This window comes from Adiantum capillus-veneris, chromosome 26 (assembly GCF_014529385.1).
Source record: "Adiantum capillus-veneris isolate H3 chromosome 26, ASM1452938v2, whole genome shotgun sequence".
NCBI lineage: Eukaryota > Viridiplantae > Streptophyta > Polypodiopsida > Polypodiales > Pteridaceae > Adiantum > Adiantum capillus-veneris.
The window spans coordinates 93,501,319-93,516,618 of NC_140956.1; the positions used below are offsets into that span (position 1 = coordinate 93,501,319).

Sequence of the window (15,300 nt, forward strand, 5' to 3'; positions counted from 1 at the left end):
GTGACGGGGGCATGGGAGGGTGGGATCTAACGGTCGGGAGATTGTGGGTTGTAGTCTATAGATCTGCGTGGCGGTGCAAAAGGAACCTTAGATTACTTAGTTCCGAGGGGGGATCCCCCTCACTATCTCACACGGGCTGAGCAGAAGGGGATCAATGGCCTACGTCCATTTTAGGGATCGGGTGCGATCTGGATCGTCCGATGTGTTTTGTGTAAATTCGAGAAAATATGTAACTCGAGTGCATCAAAAAATGTAAATTCAGGTCGCCGCCCTTCCTTGGATTTGAACCGAAGACATCCCCTTTTCAAGCCTACCACGTTAACTACCTCGCTTACGCGTGCTTGTTGAAAGCATAGGGAGAAGGGTTCCTTTTATGATGAACCCGTCGATGTGTAAATTCAGGTCAGTTGTGTAAATTCGAGAAAATTGGTAAATTCGGGGCGTGCTGCAAGATCGACAGCCCACGATTCTCGCACTTCGAGAATTACGCGTAGGCCATTGAGATCCCCTCCTGCCCATGCCCGTGTAAGATAGTGCTGAGGCGGAGGGACCTTTGAAGTATTGTACACCCTTTTTGTTGGCACTGCCTTTGGGCAGAAAGAGAGGGTAAATGCAAGGGAGTTTTAGTCCATGTAGAACTCAGCACCTCTGTCTCCTCTTTAATTTATAGTCTCTCTTCTTCTTCTTTGTTTCCTTCTCTCTCTCACCCTCTCCTTCTCTCTCGCTTTCTTCAATCGGAGTGAAAGGCAGTGCCAACGTTTGTCTCCAAACGCCTTGTTTAATTAAATTTTTGTTTATCTCAAAAAAAAAAACCCACCACTACTCAAAAAAACATGAATTTAGGCTCGGTTTCAAACGAAAGCAGTGGACGAATCTCAACTCTCAGTTGGCACCCCTATTACAATTCACACAACATGGAGGAACGGAGCAAGTTACAAAGAAAGGTTGTGTGGTTTATATGAAGCCGCAATTATTGACTGACTGCATGGGACAAGAGTTTTATAGTTTCGAAGGCACGTTATTTCCAAGAAGACGCGCTAGGAGAGATGGTCAGGGTTTAGCATCGGAATGGGTAAATTGGAGGCTTGACCTTCAACATCGAGCAGTTGGACAACCATTGTTTTGTTTCCCAATCACGGGCGCCACGTGCCATTGTTTTTTATCGTCAATCTCTCTATCTGTGCGTGTCACACATAGTTGGAGAGGGGGTGTCTAGTAGGTTTGAGGAGGAGACATCACCCTATAGGCATTTGACATGTGGCGAATGACACTATTTTTTTTAACCTTTACTACCCTGTCTAAACCGGCCTTGGTGTAATGTCACCTACAAATTTTAAATTTCACCTCCAAATTTTGGCTCAAGCATGTAAGTATGAGTACGGTTTCCTTTTTCAGCGAAGAACATGGTTTTGTAGTTGGGGGCAACATGGGTGTTGTAATGTATGAAGCGTGACCCACCGGATTTCTCCCAAGCCGTAATACATTAGCGTTGTAGAAAAGCTTCATTCACTTGGGAGTCAATTGAAGCATCATGTAGCAAGTGTAATGCATCCCATCTCCCAAACCACTTCTTATGTCTTGCATCCATCCCGTGCTCAAGATCTTGCTTTTATGCATCTTTTGAACTTTTTTGCTTGCTTCCCAAGCAATTGTAGGAAGTTGATGTGAGGGGTTTTGACGCATCTTTATCATGTACTCCACAACCCTTTCCATGCCCATAACCTCAATTGGAAGAGATCCCAACTCAAGAAGTAGGAGCATATGGTGTTTGTGTCTTGGCTTGGGAAAAGTTTGTAAGAAAACGCTTTTGGACATTCTCAAACTCTTTCCAAGTAGACTTTGAGATGCTCCCGCCCCACACTTCAACTCCATAAAGAAGAACCGGTGTTACCAACGCATCAAAAAGATACTTCTTGAGAACCCAACACTTGATGTTTCCCGCATTACGCATGTTCTCAAATGCATAATATGCTCTCTTTCCCACTTCCAAATGACTCATAGCACATTCGTGCCACTTGTGATTGGACGGAACCTCAAGTAAATGCATTGGAATGATACTTCATTCTCTCTTTGAATATGAGACTCGGTCATTTTTGTGTTAATCTATGTCCTTTGTCTAAAACTAGATGTGTTTTGAACTTTATGTTCACTTTTGTATAAGTATAAGTTTAATACAACAACACACACGCGCGCGCGAGAAGAGAGAGAGAGAGAGAGAGAGAGAGAGAGAGAGAAGTGAAATGAAATGTCTATTTACATTTGCAAAATCCCTAAAATATCTATGAGACTAAAGAATCACATCATCGTCATGTGATTCCAATGTGTAACAACGAAAATACAAAAGACTAAGGTAAAAACTAATAAAAGGCAAACAAATAAGTGAACGAGTAGAGCCAATTGGCGGCCTATTTGCCAAAGCCTGATCTTCTCAGGTCATGGGCCATTGCATCATGGAAAGTCTTGTGCTCCTTGCCCTATCCTTAGTGACGCAATCACCTATCCCACATGTTAAGAATTTGTGACTCATAAGTACCATACTCTACTAATCTGTCTCAACCCACATACTCTTTGAAGTCTTCCCACCTCCAAATTTTTGCAACAATGCCGATCTCCAGCCATCCAATCTGCTTTAATGCAAGTTGCAAAGTATTTAACCATGCCATTGCCTATGCCTCCATTCCCAATGAGAAAATATGCAGCTTCATGCCATTATCATCCCACTCTAAAATGAGGTAGACATTTTTTTAAAATCGTAGGGATCCTTGTCCGCCTTATGATAGAATGTAGGGAACAACATCTTCCTACTTGTGAACATGCAATGTTTTCACCTTTTTAGAAAACTTATCATTTATTTTATTTTATTTTATTGCATTTCCATTGAAAGCAACCATGAGAGAAACACAAGCTTAGTTAAAATAAAATAAGGATATACATCAAAAGACACCTTGTACTAAATAAAGGGTAGAATAAAAGGGTGATCAAAATCCTTTACTTTGGCTAGCATATTTTGCCCAAACATATCCAATATCACTCTGCTAGACCGAATATTCTACATACCACAAGGTTGCCCTCTTGGAAATAGATGGCTACTAGCATATGCGCTTACACATCAAACGTAAATATAGATACACTTCAATTACATTAGATAATAGTCGACGACCTACAAGCCCTACTAATGTTCTTAAAGTGCATGTACCATAAGATGTACTCGTCCTCACTTTCAAGCATAAGAACTACACCTCTAGACAATTTTCTAAAAAAGGAAAACTCCTTCCTCGACAAAAACTTCACACCTCCAAAGATAGTAACCCCTTGGGAATTTAGCACTAGCTCAAAAATGTATGTTGTGAGCCTTACAATAGTGACTAGGTCCAAATGTAGTGCGATATAGATTAATGCCAATTTGTCCTCACTGGTGTTCTCTTGGTACCAATACTCCTTGCACATATTGAGTGGTACCTTCTCTCCATAGAAAGCTCAAGGTGAGGAGTGTCCACAATTGTGTACGCCAGATCAAGGGTGGCATGATGTAGAATCCACACCAGAGTGGGGATCTGTTGTAAAACTCACTCTCTAGCAAGCCTCAAGAAAAATGCTAAGGAGATTAGGAATGATACAAGAACTTTCTAAAAATAAGGTAAATTGAAGATTTCATCCCTCTTTTACACAATGAAAATGAGAAAATTACATCTGACACCTCGAGCGGGTGGATACCAAGACAGATCCATATGAGACCATCCCATCCAGACACCCATCAGATGTAAGTTTGTCTTCCTTCTCCAGCTAATATAAAATTCACTGCTTCGCTGGAAAAAAGAAGAAAAAAATGTATAGGTCAAGTGGCCTTCCGGAGCACTCACGAGTTAACATGAAAAATAGGGTGAACTTGTGAGTGCTCGAGAAGAGCTAACTTATAGGCCACTTGACCTATACGTTTGAAAACGATAAACGGTCCACAATATGGTGGTGAAAGTTTAGCAACTTTCCCATCTTCAGACTTTCTAAATTCTTCGGAACCTTGAGGAAAACTTTGTCTCCTTTTTTAAAAGTAGCAAGACGGTGATGCTCATCTGCGTACTTCTTATAACAATCTAGAGCTTGTTTAACATTCTCTCGAGCAACTCGAAGCGTATCAAAATGGTCTTGGAGAAAATCCTTCGCTTGTTGTATCTTCTCCATTGCCAACCCCACTGTAACGAGTGATTTAGGTTGAAAACCATATAAAAGCATAAATGGACTAAACCCTGTAGTCACATGCGTTGAACTATTATAAGAAAATTCCAATATAGGCAAGTAGTCTTCCCAATTGGTTTGCTTCTTGCTAACGTATGCCAGTAGCATATCCTCTAGCACTCGATTAACTCTTTTGGTTTGACCATCTGTTTCTGGATGATAAGTCGTACTAAGATTAAGTGTAGTTTCCAACTTTTGGAACACAGCTCTCCAAAAGTGATTATCGAACTTTCAATCTCTATCACTAATGATACTAGCTGGAAGACCTTAGAGTATATATATATGCTCCATAAATAGCCGTGCTAATTTCAGTGTCTTAACTGTAGTCTTAGTGGGAATGAATCGAACCATCTTTGTTAGACGGTCTACAATTACCTATATGGCATCTGGCCACGATTTGTATTAGGTAGTCCTACTACAAAATCAATAGAGATACTCTCCCACTTACCTTGTGGAATCTCTAAAGGATATCTACCTTGTGGCACTCTGCCTTATTAACTTGGCACTATTGGTAGTTTAGTATGTATTATTGAGCATCATGATGTAAGCCTGGCCAATCAAATTGTCGTCGAACTAAGGCATACGTCTTACGAATACCTGGATGACCAGCACTTGGATTATCATGACACTCAAATAATATTTGACGCCTAGTGTCTGAGTCCTTTGCCACACATACTCTACCCTTGTGGAGTAAGTAGCCATCATCAATGGAATAATTATTCCATCGCTCGCTTAAGCTCTTCTTGACTAGGGGTGGAGCTCAGTGTGTTGGAGTTTTTATCTGCGTGCACAGAAACATGTTGATCTAGCTCTGTAGAGACATGTAAGTGTGAGGAATCCCTTCTTAAAACTTCACTCCATACTTTAGCATATGAGTGATCTTGTACACTTTTTCCACGTAATGACTCCAAAAATTGACTCTTTATTTTCGTGAAAGCAAGTGAATTTATATGAGGCTTCCGGCTTAGTGCATCCTCTACTACATTATATCGCCCCTTGCAATATTGTAGCTTACAATCGTAATCTTGAAGGATCTCCGTCCATCTAGCTTTACGACCCTTCAAGTCCATTTGAGTAGTAAAGCGTGAACTATGGCATAGAGCTCCCTCTCGTAGAAAGAATAATTTTGTTGAGCTCTATCCAACTTTTTACTTTCAAAGGCTATAGGTCTTCCCTCCTAGAGAAGTATCGCACCAGTTTCTTTATCACTAGCATCAGTTTCTACCACAAATGGCTTGAGTGGGTCAACGATTGCTAGGATGGGAGAAGTGGCTACAGCTACCTTGAGCTGTTTAAAACTACGATGTTGGGCTTCTTCCGAAGAAAAGGTCTTACCTTTTGCTTTAAGTTGATCCCTCAAAGGAACAACGATTTTGGCATAATTGGATATATTGTCAATAAAATCCAGCCATGTCTAAGAAGATTTGAAGCTCCTCAACCGTGTTTGGGATGTGGCCATCGAAGAATGGCAGCAGCGACCTTGTCAGTGTCCATCTTGATGCTAGAATAAGAGATCATGTGACCGAGGTAATGTATCTATGTTTTAAAGAAATCAAACTTGCTTGGCTTAGCATACATGGTGTGAGTTCATAGCTGTTCGAACACTAATCGTAAGTGTTCTATGTGTTCGTCTTTAGTCTTACTGTAAATGAGAATGTCATCAAGGAAAACCACAACAAATTTTCCAAGATAGGGACATAAGACACTATCCATGAGTGTCATAAATGTAGATGGAGCATTGGTTAAACCAAAAGGCATAACCAAAAATTCAAAATGCCCGAACCGAGTTCTAAAGGCAGTTTTAGAGATATCTTTCAAAAGAATACACACCTAGTGGTATTCTGAATGAAGATCTATCTTTGTATAGTATCTTGCCCCATGGAGTTGATCAAACAACTCATCCACTCGAGACAGAGGATACTTGTTCTCGATGGTTAAAGCATTTAATCCGATAATCTACGCACATACGCATAGTACAATCTTTCTTTTTTACCAATAGAATTGGCGATGCCCAAGGCAAAGTGCTAGGTCTAATGAAACCACGGGTGAGGGAATTAGCCAATTGATGCTCGACCTCCTTGGCCTCACTAGAGTCATACGATAAGGTGGCTTACTCACCGGTTTAGTGCCCGACAGAACATCTATGCCATGCTGCACATCACGTGTAGGGGTGTAAATCCAGTGGTAAATCACTTGAGAATACATCACTATACTCCGTGAGTAAGTGAGTCAGCTTTTGCCGTGCAAAAGGAGGAAGTAAATTGGAGTTACGCTCTGATACCAATGAAAGGAGGAGAGTAATGCCGTGTGCTAGTCTCCACCCCAACCATTCTATCTTATAGCCTCCCCCTAGCATACACATTGTCCGACCGTGCTAGTGACCTTGCCCGTAGGAGCCGTGTCCTTACAGGAGACCTCTAGCCTTAGGATCACCACTCTTAGTAAACTCAAGGGGTGTTTTATAAGGCCATCAATTTTCATCTTTGGAGCGCTCAACTCTCTTCATGTTTCCTTATATAGAGAATCAAAGCGCTTGTGCTCATGGCATTCATGTCCTCCATGCTCTCTTGAGTGGCTTTGCCACCTCTCACACCCTTTGGCACTCAAACCACCATCCCCTCAAGCTCTCAAGGCACTACCACCATCTACCACCCCTCCTCCTACCACCATCGCCCATTGCCGCCGGTTCTCCTCCCACTCTTCCTTCTAGTGGGCTACTCAAGGACCTCCTCTCTCTCTCTCTCTCTCTCTCTCTCTCTCACACACACACACACACACACACACACATGTCTCTCTCTCCCCCTCCCCCCAACACACTCTCTCTTTCTCTCCCTCTCTCTCTCTCTCTCTCTCTCTCTCTCTCTCTCTCTCTCTCTCTTTCTCTCTCGCTACTCAAGGACCTCTCTCTCTCTCTCTCTCTCTCCCTCCCTCTCTCTTTCTCTCTCGCTACTCAAGGACTCTCTCTCTCTCTCTCTCTCTCTCTCTCTCTCTCTCTCTCTCTCTCCCTCTCTCTTTCTCTCTCGCTACTCAAGGACCTCTCTCTCTCTCTCATATCACACATTCACTGATTGCATATCAAAAGACAACAATGATAGAATTCACTCTCTCTCTCTCTCACTCTCTCTCTCTCTCTATCAATCTGTCTCTCTCTTTATTTTCTTGATTTTGTCTCTCTTTCTCTCACTTGTCTATCTCTACCCTCTCTCTCTCTCTCATCCTGTTTCTCTCTTTATTTTGCTGATTTTGTCTCTCTTTCTCTCTCACTTGTCTATCTCACCTCTCTCTCTCTCTCTCCCCCCCCTCTCTCTCTCTCTTTGATATCACACAGTCACTAATTGCATATCAAAAGACAACAATGATAGAATTCACTTTCTCTCCCTCTCACTCTCTCTCTATCAATTTGTCTCTCTCTTTATTTTCTTGATTTTGTCTCTCTTTCTCTCTCACTTGTCTCTCTCTCTCTCTCTCTCTCTCTCTCTCTCTCTCTCTCTCATCACACATTCACTAATTGCATATCAAAAGACAACAATGATAGAATTCACTTTGTTGAAAACTCAAAATAAATATCATCGTTTGCACAACTCAAGGTAAATGTGACAGCCCAACAAATGCTAGATTATTACAACAGTCTTTTTGCACTCAGTAAAGTTTTGAGCTCGTTATCAGCGAGACTAGACTGATGAATGAACATGTTGTTGTTTATGTCCATTCCAAACACTCTTAAGTAGATATAATACAAGTGTTTGCAAGCCACAAAGGTCATTCCTTCCCCTAACCTCCTTTGGAAGTCTCTGCAAGTACAACTAGGATTCCCAGCTACTGTGACTCGATATTTCTCACCACGTAACTTCGAGTTTGGTGTTACTACAATGAAGACTTCATGCTTACCGATCTTTACCATTTCCACTTGTTCGATGAACATTTCTAGTCTTAAAGCACTGTCGATCCTTTTCGATGCCTCTTCAGAAACACCTGTCCTATACCTGCCCACACGTCTTTGCCCTTGCACTTCCATAGTTTCTGTTGCGATATGAAACCCTGCTAGCTGCAAAGACTTTACTTCCAGTGCTGTTAAGTTCGTGCCCTGTGCCACTGCCCACTCAAGTGGAGGTCTTGGAGGCCGCATCACAATATATGGACATACATCCCACACATGTTTGACATCATCACTACAAAACCATACCCATGTCTCATTGTTACGCCCCTCCCAGTTGCGTTTCCCCCAAAAACTTGGTGCCGATGTTCCCTCTTTGCATAAATTCACCTTTTTCTTGCACTTTCCTCCTTTGATTTTTCCTTGGCAAGTGAACTTAGACCCCGGTTTGCACCTGCGGATTGCCCACATGGTGTCATTTATGTCAACCTCGATGGCCCTAATTGTCACTCCGTCATTCTCCTCATCCATAGAGTGATCTTGGGTTACCTGTGATGCATCTCCACTTTCGAGCCTTTCTTTGTCGAGCAACATTTTGAGTGACATACTCTGGCCTATGTGAACTATTTGCCTCCTCGCCTATAACATTGGCGAATGTCTTGCGTCGCCTTGTCATTGTAACCCGGTCTCCAAAAAACTATGGCACCTTTGGAAGATCAGTTCCTCCGATTGCATCGTTCACAACACGGCTAGTCTGTGATGGAGTAGGTGTGTGAAATTGTCGTGAAGCTTCCCTGTCTCTCATCTTGCTTATGCTTGGTCCGCTTCCTATATACTTACCCTCTGTATATGCCATTCTTTTGGATTGTTGAAGAAGAGTGTTCCCAATATCTGAAATTGTTGCATCGTACAAAGAAATTTTAGGCTTGTGACCTTCACCTGCTAGCCATGAAGCGTGACGTGACTATGAGAGATTTGTGCGAGGGACGACCTCGATGCAATAGTCATCTAAAGCCTACAAAAAAAGAAACTAATATATTTCATTGATATCATGAAGGGTCTAATTAAATGGACATCTTACAACCTATTCTAGAATAAATTTGAAAACTTACACCAACAATTTCCTTCCTCCAATGAGGGTACCTCGCATGCCACCAACTCAACCAGCACTCCATTGGGCCTAGATTCCATCTGCCACCTTTCCTGTTGCCCACCAAGCTCGAATGAACCGATATTGGGCCTCTGCATCTTCAGTGCTTTGCGCGCACCGCCACATTCGACACAGTCGCTTGTGCTCGTCTTGAAATGCATTGAGCACATATTTTGTGGTGTGGATCCCTAGACTTTGTTCCCAATGGAAAAGGCATGATCTCTCCCTACCTTTCATCACCATATCCGGACCTCCATTGAAAATTGTGCACACCGCATTCCAGTTTTCTTGGGCTTCATCTGCCATAAAGCCATCAAAATCTGGTGGGGGCACCCCATTGCGCTCTACCACGTTGATCATTTGTTGCCAAAATATCATATGTGTTGTAGTGTCCTCTTCTTTCATCTCACATATGGCAATTGTCATTAATTCTTGGACATTGAACATCAACACAAAGCCACATTAACATTTAAGTATGTGTCAATATGTGTTGAGTATTGAACAAGAAATTAAAAGAGTTAAATTAAAACTTGCCTCGGATCGTAAACATGTGCTGCCATGGTTGTCCATCCTTCTACTCGTCGAACGTGATCAAAGCAAACCCACGCTCTTTTTAGATCTCCATTTCCATTTCTTCGCATTTTATTGACAAGATCTATGCCTGAGCCAAGACCTGCTGTCGACATCTTGAATACAAAACATCTATCCTCCTCTCTATTAGATTGACCTGGAAAAAGCATTCCGTGGATTAAAAAAATGATCAAGCGTCTCTTTAAGTCAATTATCAATGACTCCTCTCCACGAGCACTCGACTCCCCATGAAATTTATGCACCCAATTCTTAATTCTGCAGAGAACATCATGAAAGTTTAGAAATATATAAGACTTTAAGTTTAAAATGTATATTAAAATGCATTTCCCATACCTTTGGCTTTTAACAAGAGGAAATATTTCTTGAAGCAGAGATGACAACTCTACTTGTCCAAGCGACGTGCATTCACCTGAAGAAGGTTGAAGGACAGATTGGGAAATAAGCTTAACCACCTTCATTTGGATTTTTCTCGACCCAGCTTGGATGCCAAGCAAATCACCAAAGACTTCACCCTTGCAATGGTACTTTTGGATGACCCTAGTTTGACATCATGGTCATGGCTCAAGAATAGTGTTTGTCGGTTGGCATTATGTAGTAAACTTGGCAGTCGCAGGTTTTTCAATAGCAGGCACATGTTGACAATAGAAGCACTTCAAGGTTCCATACTTTTGCAAGTCACCATTTAGCATTGGTCTCTCAATTAGTTTACATGTTATTCCATGCCTACAATTGTGATTTTGTCACTCTTCCCTTGTACATAAAACAAAAGAATAAGGAATACCTGTCCAAGACGACCGGTTGGGTATTCCTGTAGATAACACTTGCGAGCACTTTGCAAACACACATTTGAAATCACCTCCGCAATAGCTTTTCCTTATAGTTGCTGGAAATTTGATGTTTGTGGCTGTTGGTTTTGTCCACACATGACCATCCATTGATTGCTCCATTATATCCATAGCTGACCTCTCGATATTAGGTTGAGGTGGAAATTCAAACACCATGTTTCCATTGTAGCTTGATGGAATTTCTTCCACCCACTCCCATTCCGATGATGCGATCAAGGTCTTTAGCTTTGGAGATCTCATAGTGGGATGTAACGCTAGCTCCACTATGCTAAAGGAATCACCCATCGAAGCCCGGTCCTTCTTACATCCCTCTTGTAGTGGGGAGTCTAGGTCGATCACACCATTTTTGGGTGTTTTGTTGGTGGGGTCAAAGTGAAAGTCTTCTTTCTCTTCATCAGAAGAAAGCAACAATATGTCGGCATACTATAGTGTTGTAGTAGGTTTCACAGGGGAATCCAAGAATGCAACATACTCTGTGGAAACTTTAGCATCCAAAACATAAAGAGGAGAGCTATTACCTTTACCTGCATTCTGCAAAGGAAATGTTAACGGTTCACCTTCAATAGATTTTGCTAGGGCAAACACATTATAACCAGTTGGTGCATTTATGTCAGCTCCACATAGAACCAACAAAGATCCTTCCGATGATAGGTGGTGTGGTTTGCCAACCCCCACACCACCCACGTGAACGATGAAATGAGTGCTTTCCATTGAGAGAGAGAGAGAGAGAGAGAGAGAGAGAGAGAGAGAGAGAGAGAGGTGGGAGGAATGTGTTGGCAAAGTGAGGGACAAGAGGAGAGGATGAGAAGGGGAGATAGAGGAGAGAGTGAGAGATAGTAGTGAAGGTGCCCTGAGCACAGGATGTAGGTAGAGTGGACAAAGGGATGTGGATGTAGTGAAGGGAGGGACAGCTGGAGGGAAAGATGATCGAGAAATGGGGTAGAGTAGATAGAGGATTTTATAGATAGTCAAGAGAGAGAGAGGTTGGAGGAGAGAATTGAGGTAGAGTGGATAGTGGTTTGTATAGATAGTTAAAGGAGGGAGAGGTTGGAGTAGAGCTGAGAGAGAGGTTGGAGTAGAAACGAGGGATGGTGAGTGATGCTAAGTAGAGAGGTAGAGGAGTAGAGATGGTGAGTGACGGTAATAGAGAGGTGGAGGAGGAGAGATAACTAAAAGATGGAAAAAAATGGTAAGTTGTATTGAGCCATCTCTTTATATAACTCCTTGATACAAGTGAAATGTTGAGAGTAGGGAGGGTGGAGGTTGAAATGGTTACCAGAAAAAAAAAAGGAGTCACTAGTGATGTCGCTATTGCCTCCTCAAATTTTTATATTAAAAGCAATACTCCCTAGATATTTAAAGTCTCTTTCTATAGTTTCATACCACGTTAAAACTCTGTTCTTCTTCTTCTCTCTCTCTCTCTCTCTCTCTCTCTCTCTCTCTCTCTCTCTCTCTCTCTCTCTCTCTCTCGCACACACACATATACATACTGAATGTACGGTATCTTGTTGATACAACCTTCCCTCATCTTGCAATCTTGTTGGGTTGTAGCTTCCATTAAACATGTCAAAACTCTGGAAGGATTGCATGCACGTTGATGCTGCACATTGATGTTGCTCCGAGGTTGTGGTGGTACTATTGCAAAACATGGAGCCTCCCTCTCCCTCTCTTTTTCTCTCTCCTTCTCTCCATCCATGTCCTCTTCGTCGGCCATCCTCTCTCTCTCTCTCTCTCTTTCTCTCTCTCTCTCTCTCTCTCTCTCTATATATATATATATATATATATATATATATATATATATATATATATATATATATATATGTTGATGTAAGACTAAACAAAACCCATCCTCTCTCTCCCTCTCTCTCTCTGTATCTCTCTCTCTCTCTCTCTCTCTCTCTCTCTCTCTCTCTCTTTCTTTCTTTATGTTGATGTAAGACTAAACAAAGCCCACGTTACTTTGATAAAGGTGTTGCAGTATTGGAGAAAACAAAATCTAGAGGACATTTAACCGCATTCGGCTGTACAGGTCAGTCCTTTGAACAAATGCCGAAGCATTCTATTTTTTTTGAGATTCATTATTCGCATGGAATCTAGTATAGTTAATATATAGCTTACCATCTTCATAGCATTTGTGCATTGATGACAATTGATGTTTAGAATGTAGCTATCCATGATCTCTCTCTCTCTCTCTCTTCGCAAGGATTTCATCTGTGAAAATGAAACTTATGTGAGTATCAAGAAGAACATCACAACCTGAGGGAAGTAGTGTGTAATAGTATTGATATTTGTAGATTTCATTTCAATTTCTTGCGAAAAACAGATGGCTACGAAAAAATTGTCTTTTAGCAAGAATGAGCACGTGGTGCTCTTAAGCAAGGGCAGGGAAGTTGGGAAAGGAATTATGATATAGTCTCTACCCCACGAAAAGCTACATGGAAGAGAGTTTCGTAGAGGCACATTGGGAGTAGCCGTCCAATCGACATCAGCTCCCGGTCTCATGTTGCCACATGTTCCACCCATTGACGATGATGTGTTCACCTTAGGTGCAGCAGTAGGTACAGTTGTGGCGTGGCCGATAAGAGAATTGGTAATGAGACCTCTTAATTTTATTTAGTCTTACATGCTCTCTTTTGCAAGCATCATCGAACATTTTGTGTTCAGGCAAAAGGACAACGAACTGTATCCTCTGGAGGCAAAGGTTCAGTACCTGTCGCTCCAAGAGCCACTAGCATAGCATCAGGTGCTATGCCCAAACCAAGCGTTTCAAAGCCTCCTCCAAAGACTCTTGCTGCAGAGGTAAGCTACTGGAGTTTATTGCACTATTTACTCATGAAATTAATCGTTGTTTGCCAGTAACCTAGGCTAATAATTATTTGCCTATGGCCAAGTAGTCGACGGGTGTCAAGAAAAGAAGTGCAGATCAAGCAAGTGAAGTCGTTGAAAGCAAGCGGGTCACACGAGCATAGAAAGAAGAGGACCCTAGCTGGGCGCCTCCAAAGAAAAAGGGTAGAATTCCTTTGAAAAGGGAAGGTGCTAGCACAAAGAAAGAAGTCACCAAAGCGAAAGTAGTGCAGAAGCCAGTGAAAGCCAATGCAGAGGGCACTACACAGTCCGAGGTACCAGCACCATCAAAGGACCGGGTCCCTATTGCGAACTACTCAAGTGAAGAAGTTGACGAAAGAGAGGATGCGGGGGATGAAGATCGCGGTCTTTTTACTATTATCGAGAAATCCACGTTGAAATGGGATTTGCTCGACGACACTTTGCACCGCCTTCAGGTTGGTAATTTCTAAAATGGTATGCTCATCTAACATTCCTGACACAAACTACAAGATTGAAAACTATTCAAGTACGGTTATACAGGATACTCGCAAAGTACCACTGCCACCAGTGCCATTGTGCCGCTTGTTACCACATCCAGCGGTATGGCCAGTGCACGATCGTGTGCACAATCTAGCGTTGGAGTCCTCTAGGAATGGATATGTTCCACATCGTTCCAGGTTCATGCTTTCAATAAGGACTCCAGATCTAGATGCAATAGAAGTTAGTCATGCTATCGAAAAACCTGGGATCCAATCTGGATGCAACTTAATGAGGATTTTGAGAAACAATTGCATAAATCCGGGTGGGGGGACGTGAAAGGAAAAATGTTGTACACATGGAATGGGAATCACCGTCTTTGGGCATGGAATGCACAAATTGATACAGCTAGATTACTTTTTAGACTTTTGTTTCTGACTCAATATCAAGATGAGATGAATTTTGTGAAACTATGCAATATAATTTTGCTATGCAGTTCACAAAGAGGAGCCTAAGTACCATTGTTGCATGGAAGCTTGCATGGTTAAGGTCACTAAAGAGAACGAGGGAGAAGTTCTCATTGTGGTGGCATGCTTGAATCGGTAAGCTTAGCTATAACATAATTAACACATCCAAGTCGAATCGATAAGCTTAGCCATAGCATGAGTATTGCTTCCTAGTCAATTCGATAAGCTTAGCTATAGCATGATTATCGCTTCCTAGTCTTTTAATGGTGTAAGTTTTGTTGCCACAACATTAATCACAAAGGCTACGTAAAAACTTCCTTCATAGATATGCTATGTATGGTAAAAACAATGGGCACAGCCAACATGGATACATTGCTTAAGGGTTTGGAGGAAGATGTTCCAGGATGGTTGCAACGAGAATTAGATGCTGAAATGAATAAGCGTGGGGGATTGCAAAGACGCTGGTACAAGGTTCCTCTTATCGTGCTATCCCAACTTCTATATCCGGTAAGTTTCATTGTCCTTTAGGTTATTCTCACCATGACAATGTAGTGGATCAAACAAAGAATGAACTTATGTCACGATTCAGGCAAAGTATACAAAGGCTTTGCAATCTGTGAGTAATAAGCAAAACGAGCTCTCAACGGAGGAGTTCACTACCCATTACCGTAACACATTCTATAAGGCTGACAAGAAAGCCCAAAAAAATATGCAACGGGCATCCGCAATTGCGGATCCTAACTTAGGAGAAGAGTGGTGGAGGTAAGACTAATAGGGATTTCTTTCAAAGGGAGTTAAGTTTACATCACGTGCTGCTTAAAAAAATTTAACATTTGT

The 15,300-nt window shown here is 41.9% G+C and overlaps 2 pseudogenes; one reads left to right on the top strand and one right to left on the bottom strand.

Annotated features, from left to right (window-relative positions):
• Window positions 1-7,771: 7,771 nt before the first annotated feature.
• Window positions 7,772-9,383, bottom strand: LOC147423826 (uncharacterized; annotated as a pseudogene).
• Window positions 9,384-13,016: 3,633 nt separating this feature from the next.
• Window positions 13,017-13,989, top strand: LOC147423827 (uncharacterized; annotated as a pseudogene).
• Window positions 13,990-15,300: the final 1,311 nt, after the last annotated feature.